The 7,295-nt window shown below is 36.6% G+C and overlaps 1 long non-coding RNA gene across 7 annotated transcripts; it reads left to right on the top strand.

The window, feature by feature from the left end:
- Positions 1-217: 217 nt before the first annotated feature.
- Positions 218-1,595, top strand: LOC135430062 (uncharacterized). Of its 7 annotated transcripts, none has more exons than XR_010436534.1 (4): positions 218-522; positions 601-747; positions 803-1,006; positions 1,076-1,595. It is a non-coding gene; the product is annotated as an uncharacterized LOC135430062 (long non-coding RNA). The 7 variants fall into 7 exon arrangements; XR_010436539.1 differs by having other exon boundaries at positions 227-362; positions 421-522; positions 601-1,006; XR_010436538.1 differs by having other exon boundaries at positions 624-1,006.
- Positions 1,596-7,295: the final 5,700 nt, after the last annotated feature.

Here is a 7,295-nt window from a genome sequence, read left to right as displayed (position 1 = left end):
TGTAAAAGAATTAACAATACAGTAATGTTGAAAGGTATTGGAAATGACAGCATTTGTAGTACAATGCAAATACTTTGCAAGGTACAAATTAACAATCATTGTATTGAAATGTTATTCCATGTTTTGGGTGATGAATATTTGAAAAATGATATTATGATTGGTAGAGAAATACTGTCGCAAGGATTTTATGTCATTATGTCACCTGGAAAATTTGAAATTGTTAGATCAAAATCTGTTAACTTTTGTTCAAATGATGATGTATTTTCTAAATTGAATACTGATCTTGTCTTTTTTGGAAAATTTATTGGAAAACTATTCAAAATCTTTTAAAAAGGGAATTCCTTCATCTACTGTCAGTACAGGTGAAATGAAGATTAAATTAGTAGACAATAGAAAAATTGTTCAAAGAAGACCATACAGGCTTAGTCCAAATGAAAGAGAATTGGTACGCGACAAGATTAAAGAGCTTTTGGAATGCAATGTCATAAGGCCAAGCTGCTCTCCCTTTGCAAGTCCTATGATGTTAGTAAACAAAAAAGACGGTTCTCATCGTTTGTGTGTTGATTACCGTGAATTGAATTCTAACACAGTTTCAGATAGATATCCTTTACCCCTTATAGCAGATCAGATAGCCAGACTTCATGGTGCTAAATATTTCACTTGTTTGGATATGGCAAGTGGATATTACCAAATCCCATTGCATGAAGAATCAATAGAGTGTACGGCTTTTGTCACCCCAGATGGCCAGTACGAGTTTTTGTCAATGCCGTTTGGTCTGAAAAATGCACCTTCAGTTTTTCAGCGTACAGTGATGCATACACTTGGAGAACTGGCAAATACTTTTGTGGTTGTCTATATGGATGACGTGTTAGTGGTGGCTGCAACGAAAAGTGAGGCTTTGGAAAGACTACAGGTTACTCTTGATGTTCTCACGAAAGCTGGTTTCTTGTTCAATATTAAAAAGTGTTCGTTTCTGAAGTCAACTGTTCAATATTTGGGATATGAAGTGAGCAAAGGTCAAATTCGTCCAAATTCAAAAAAAATTTCTGCATTAACTGCCTTACCACCTCCTCAGTCGGTTTCTGCTTTAAGACAATTTATTGGACTTGCGTCTTACTTTCGGCAATTTATACAGGGATTTTCTTGTTTCTTGAAGCCTTTGTATTTGTTGACATCGGAAAAGAACGAGTTTATTTGGAAGCCAGAACATGAAGAAATAAGACAAAAAGTTATATCTGTTTGGTTATTTTTGACCCGCAATATCCAATCGAGTTGCATACTGATGCAAGTGCTCGTGGATACGGTGCCATCTTGTTGCATAGAATAGATAACAAGCCCAATGTCGTTGAGTTCTTCAGTAAGGCTGCCTCACCTGCCGAGTCAAGATACCATTCTTACGAATTGGAGACACTCGCGGTTGTCATGGCCATTAAGCATTTTCGTCATTATTTGACAGGCAGAGATTTTGTTGTCTTTACCGATTGCAATTCGCTTAAAGCATCAAGAAATAAACGTGACCTATCGCCCAGAGCACAAAGATGGTGGGCTTATTTACAGTCGTTCTCATTTGAATTACAGTATAGAGAGGGTAAACGAATGGCTCATGCTGATTTCTTTTCAAGAAATCTCCCATCTGCTGATGCAATTGATGCTCGTAAAGTTTCTGAAAAAAGAATTAATCTGGCAGAGATATCTAGTGATTGGCTGATGGCTGAACAACGCAAGGATTCCGATATAATTAATATTGTGAATAAACTAAAAGACAATTCTCTTGCCGAGGACATTGCAAAAACTTACGAACTAAGAGCAGGAATAATTTATCGGAAAATACAGAGAAATGGCAGAACTCGATCTTTGCCAGTTGTTCCAAGAGCATTTAGATGGTCCGTTATTAATCAAGTTCATGAGACAATAATGCATTTGGGTTGGGAAAAAACATTAGACAAAGCCTACGATTTTTACTGGTTTGAAAACATGTCAAAATATGTAAGGAAATTTGTTGAAAACTGTATAACTTGCAAGATGTCAAAGTCGTCCTCAGGTAAAGTTCAGGCTAGACTTTTTCCAATACCAAAGGTCGACACACCTTGGCATACAATACACATAGACATAACAGGCAAGTTAAGTGGCAAGAGTGATCAAAAAGAGTATGTCATTGTTCAAGTGGACGCTTTTACTAAATTTGTTTACTTAACACACACACTCGAGATTGATGCTGACAATTGCATAGGTGCTGTGACATCGGCTGTATCCTTGTTTGAAGTACCAAACCGCATAATAGCAGACCAGGGTAGGTGTTTTGCCAGCTCTAAATTTAGTGAATTCTGTTCTAAACAAAATATAAGTTTGCACTTAATTGCGACAGGTGCAAGTAGAGCTAACGGACAGGTAGAACGCATTATGAGCACTTTGAAAAACTTATTAACGGCAGTTGAAACTAGCAGCAGATCTTGGCAAGACGCATTGGGCGAGGTACAGCTAGCCTTAAATTTTACTGTAAGTCGAGTGACAAAGGCAAGCCCTTTGGAATTGTTCATTGGCAAGGTTGCTCGTCCGTTGGGGTTGCTTCCACCATGTGACGTGGCACAAGAAGTTGCAAATTGTTCAAGTACTAGACGGAGATAGATATATCCTCAAGTCGTTGACAAATAATAGGAAGTTCAAGTACGCTCATGAAGATATAAGGAAATTGCCTGAGGGATATGTTCCAGATGATTTAGAAAGTTGTGATGAGGATTTGAATGATATTGAAAAGGAGGCTGTTGCAAGAGACAGTAATGAAATGATAGAAAAAGAAACTGTTGAAAGAGACAGTAATGAAGTGATTGATAAGGAAGCTGTTGAAAGAGACAGTGTTGGAATGATGGAAAGTCAAACTGTTGAAAGAGACAGTATGGATGCCTGAAAGGCTGATAATAAAGCTTGAATAAATTTGTCATATCTGTAATGCAAGCACTAGTGCAAAACAAATGTTTTGATCATGGCGTGTGGTGCATAAAATAATGTAATGCGAAACCAAGTGGGTTTATGATAATGAAGAGAATTATTAAGAAAGTTTAATTAAGTAAAAGATAAATTTTATATTAGTTTAAGAACTAAGAATGGATGTTTAAATTCTGCATAAAGCTATGAAGTTTATAAAAAAAAAAAAAAAAAATATAAAATAAATTAAAATAAATAAGTTGTAATTGAGAAATTTATAAGAAAAAGGAAATGTTAATGTTACATTTTATTTGATGATTTATAAATAAAATGATTTAGAAAGCTAAGCATTTTTTTAGAATTACACGAGGTCGTGTTATGGTCAGGTTGGCCGTGTGGAAGCATAAGTAGTTTGAATATGTTGGCGCAGTGGCGGCGTGTGCTGGAAATGTATGTGAGAATTGTATTGAGTTTGTGTTAGTGCGTATTTGGGTATTTCACCAGAGTCGCAAGTACATTGCGATATTGCGTCAGTCTGTTTGTGTGTCTGTTTTGTTGTCTGTTTTGTTGTCTGTTTTGTTGTCTGTTTTACTATGTAGCTTGGAAAAGTCCCGTTTTGGCGGGCGACAGCGTCTGTAGCTGACGCCGAGTGTGGTTCGGTAGGAAGGCACGAGAAAAAGGGAAGACACAAAGTTAGTTGTGTTTAGGATCCCGGTGCGACCGAAACTCGCTGCGCCTAAAACGATGGCAACTAATAACGAAAATAATGACGCTGCAACACATACATATGAAGAGCATAGTAAAACTAATAAATGCCGAGTTTGATCAAGATATCTTTATAAACAAAAATGTTTTTCATACAAGAACCTACTTTTCGGCCGATCGTTCCTATGGCAGCTATATGATATAGTAGTCCGATCCAGATATTTTTGACATATGAACTGCGTGCAACAGAAAGAGGGACTTCTGCTAAGTTTCATAAGGATAGCTTTAAAACTGAGAGACTAGTTTGCATAGAAACAGACAGACGGACATGGCTATATCGACTCGGCTGTTGCTACTGATCAAGAATATATATACATTATGGGGTCGTAGATGTCTCCTTCTATGCGTTACACATTTCACGACAAAATTATAATACCCTCTGCAAGGGTATAAACAACCAATTAAAATAGCAGCACGGAGAACAATACAATCGTAACTTCAATGCTGTTGATAAAATTCAAAGCAGACTCGCATGTACAAGAAAGGTTAAGTATTTTACCAAAGTTGTATCCAACCATATAAAGTTTTTATTATAATTACGTTTTATATACCCTACACGCGTGTTTACGTACTTAATTTTTAGTGGGGAGGAGTGACATATTCACAACAACAGAATTTTGAACCACTGTTATTCATAAGCTGCATTGCATGGTATAACCAAAGACAATATAGACAGTAAGCCATACAACAAAATGCTACTATGCAGCTTGCTTTTTTGAAATTTGAGAACGAAAATGAAGTCAGTATCATTGGGCTCTCACATCCGAAAGAGCGAAAAGCTAAAAATAGAATGTACGCTGAGCTTCGGCTCTATGAGAGCCGTGTAAGCAATTATGTTTGTAATGGATAAGGCAGAAGTACTTTGCGTCGATCGTGATGCGTTTCTCGTGTCAGCGCATCAGCAAGCCGCGACTTCGGCATACGTTCGTCTTCGGCAGGCATGTCGTGCGAAGCTTCAAAGATGAAACGCCAGGCTAGAAATTTTGCGTAGCATGCTAATGTATGCGCGTTATTTATATTAGTGTTTATATTGTCTTTGGTATAACCCACTGTGCGTTTACAAAATGAATAATCATTACAATAGCATGCCTTCTGCAGCCGAATTCAAATAATGCTAACAGCATCGAAAATCATAAGAGCCAAGCTCAAATAATGTCAACAATCATTTATAAACAAATACTGACCAACAGAAAGGCGACAGCATAAACAAGCTGCAGCTACTATCCCTTTGCAAAAAGTCAGATACTCCAGTTATTGTTTAGCATTGAATATAGCTTAAGAACATTTTTGTTCCTAAGTCTTAATCCAGATATTCAACATAATAAACTGATAAAAATTCAAATAAAGTCTTTTTATTTTAAAACTTATAACCACGGTTGTATATTTATATTACTAGCGGGTATAACCCGGCCTTGCCCGTGACACGAATGGTTTAAAACAAATGTACTTAACAAGCTTTCAAAATGATTTTGAAACTGATCGGACGGTAAACAAACAACTTTCATACAAACGTTCATTATGTTCAATGCTACTAAACGTTTTCTTGTGTCGATCCTTATCAAAGAACAAAGCATCAAAGAAATCTTAGTAAAAGGATCCACACGGAAAGATGTGGTCACGCGGTAAAGTCGGAGGGCGAATGGCCTCAGTATATTTGGTTGCGAGAAAACAAACACCGGTGGCCATTGATAAGATATTGATCCATACCAATCCTTACTACGGTCTTTCCTGTAGACCTTAGGTGCACAGCGGAGGTCGGGACCCTTTGATACCCTAGCTCTTCCGGGTTTGGGGTGGGGCTGCTGTGTCCTAAGACCGTCGCTACAGCGTAAAAACTGTATATATCAACATATTGGTGAGGCTCCTTATAGCTAAACAACTGTCTGATTGTTGCCGGATCTGAGATGAAGGGCGATCCTAGCGATCTTTTACCCAGCCAACCATGAATCTCATGCCAGTTTAAGAGAGACTCCTTATAGTAAACTTATCTATAACATTAGGACACTATGCCTCCCCTCATTACCGAAACTTTAACTTTTATTTTGAATTACAATAATATATATGCTTCAATTATTCTCTCTTTAAATTTTAAAATTTTTTGTAATTTTCGACATTCGTTATAGCTAGATGCGATATGCAAATTAATTCTTCATAATTATTTAATTATTAAAGGAAGATATATATATATCGTTTCCTTGTTTGTTTGCGTTTCTAAACCAGGTCATATAAAAATATAAAAAAATTACTATTTTTACGTATAGTTCCTTAATTAAAGTTATTATTACAATTATTTTCTCATATGACGTGCCTGTTGTATAACTACTTAAAAACCGTAATGATGCTGTATAACGTATGCATTGGGATACGTATATATATATTGACCACGCATCTTGGTTAAAGTCCGAGCAAAACTCATAACAAATTTTTAACAAAATTCAAAACAAACAAACTAGTAGGCGCATACTTTTAGTAAGAACGGACTCAAATCAAATCAGCAGTTTCTACTACGTTTCTCCACGTTAAGCTTTCGAGTTATGCAAGTCAACTGCATAATCAACTTACAAACAAAAAGAGTGTTTGAAAGCTCTCACGCTCAAAGATGTAAAAGAGGAAGAAGGATGTGTGGTGACTTACATGCAACTGCGGTGAAAGATCTTCCAATGCTGGAGACGGTGTTGTTCCCTTTTCTTATGAGTAGTGGGTTAGTATGGTATGGAACTTCTTGTTCTTTTTTTTTCTTTAATCACTTGAGCACGAAAAGTTCGTTGATCAATTATGCATATTTTATTTTATAATTTTTTTTTGCAATATTTATGTATACAAAATTTTTTTTATTTTATTTTTGTTTTGTTCTCTGCTTCGTATACACATAAAAAAAAGTTGCATAAAAAATTTTAATATTTCCAATTCCCTGCTGGAGGGCTTAAATCCTATGGCACTGCACTCAAAAATTTTATATATTTTCCTGATCGTTTAACTCTGTCGTTTTGGCTCTAATTGGCACGGCAACCATGCTCCAAGAAACGGCACCCTGGTGACCAAAATATTAGCCCATAATCCCGAATTTTGCTGTTGGACTGGGGGTAACACAAATTTTTGTGTTTGTGATCCGTCACACGTGTGCGGTTGGTTCTCAACTCAAACAGTTCTAGTCGCTCCCGTGCCCAATTGTTCAACAAAAATGTATGGCGAATTTTTACGGCGTTTTTCTACTTCCGTTTTATTTTTTTTTTTTGTAAAAAGATTATTGAATTTTTTATCTCTGAATAAACTTAAGCAATTATGTAACCACGACGATTTTTTCCTTATTAGCAAAAAAGGAATTCTGCTACTATCCGCAGGCTTTTATAGGCTTCCTAAGAAAAAGCTCATGGTCCCGGATGACAAGTGGAGACAACGGAATTGGGGGTGATCATATAAAGCTCCCATGTGGATATATATGAGCGGTGAAAGCTTACAAAAGCTCGACTTGCTTCAAGCACATTATCTAAAGCTACAGTTGCTACAAGCCAGCTTTTGTCTGTTACAACACAGGCGACATTTTTGTCGCAAACGATATGTGGTGGAACTGAGTTTTCTTTCTTGGTTGTTCCACTAACCATACAATG

This window comes from Drosophila montana, unplaced genomic scaffold, assembly GCF_035044405.1.
Source record: "Drosophila montana isolate Dmon_TW-CO22-7 unplaced genomic scaffold, ASM3504440v1 contig_2860_1, whole genome shotgun sequence".
Classification (NCBI taxonomy): Eukaryota; Metazoa; Arthropoda; class Insecta; order Diptera; family Drosophilidae; genus Drosophila; species Drosophila montana.
The sequence above is the reverse complement of the archived record's forward strand: the minus strand, read 5'-3'. Positions and strand labels throughout refer to the sequence as shown.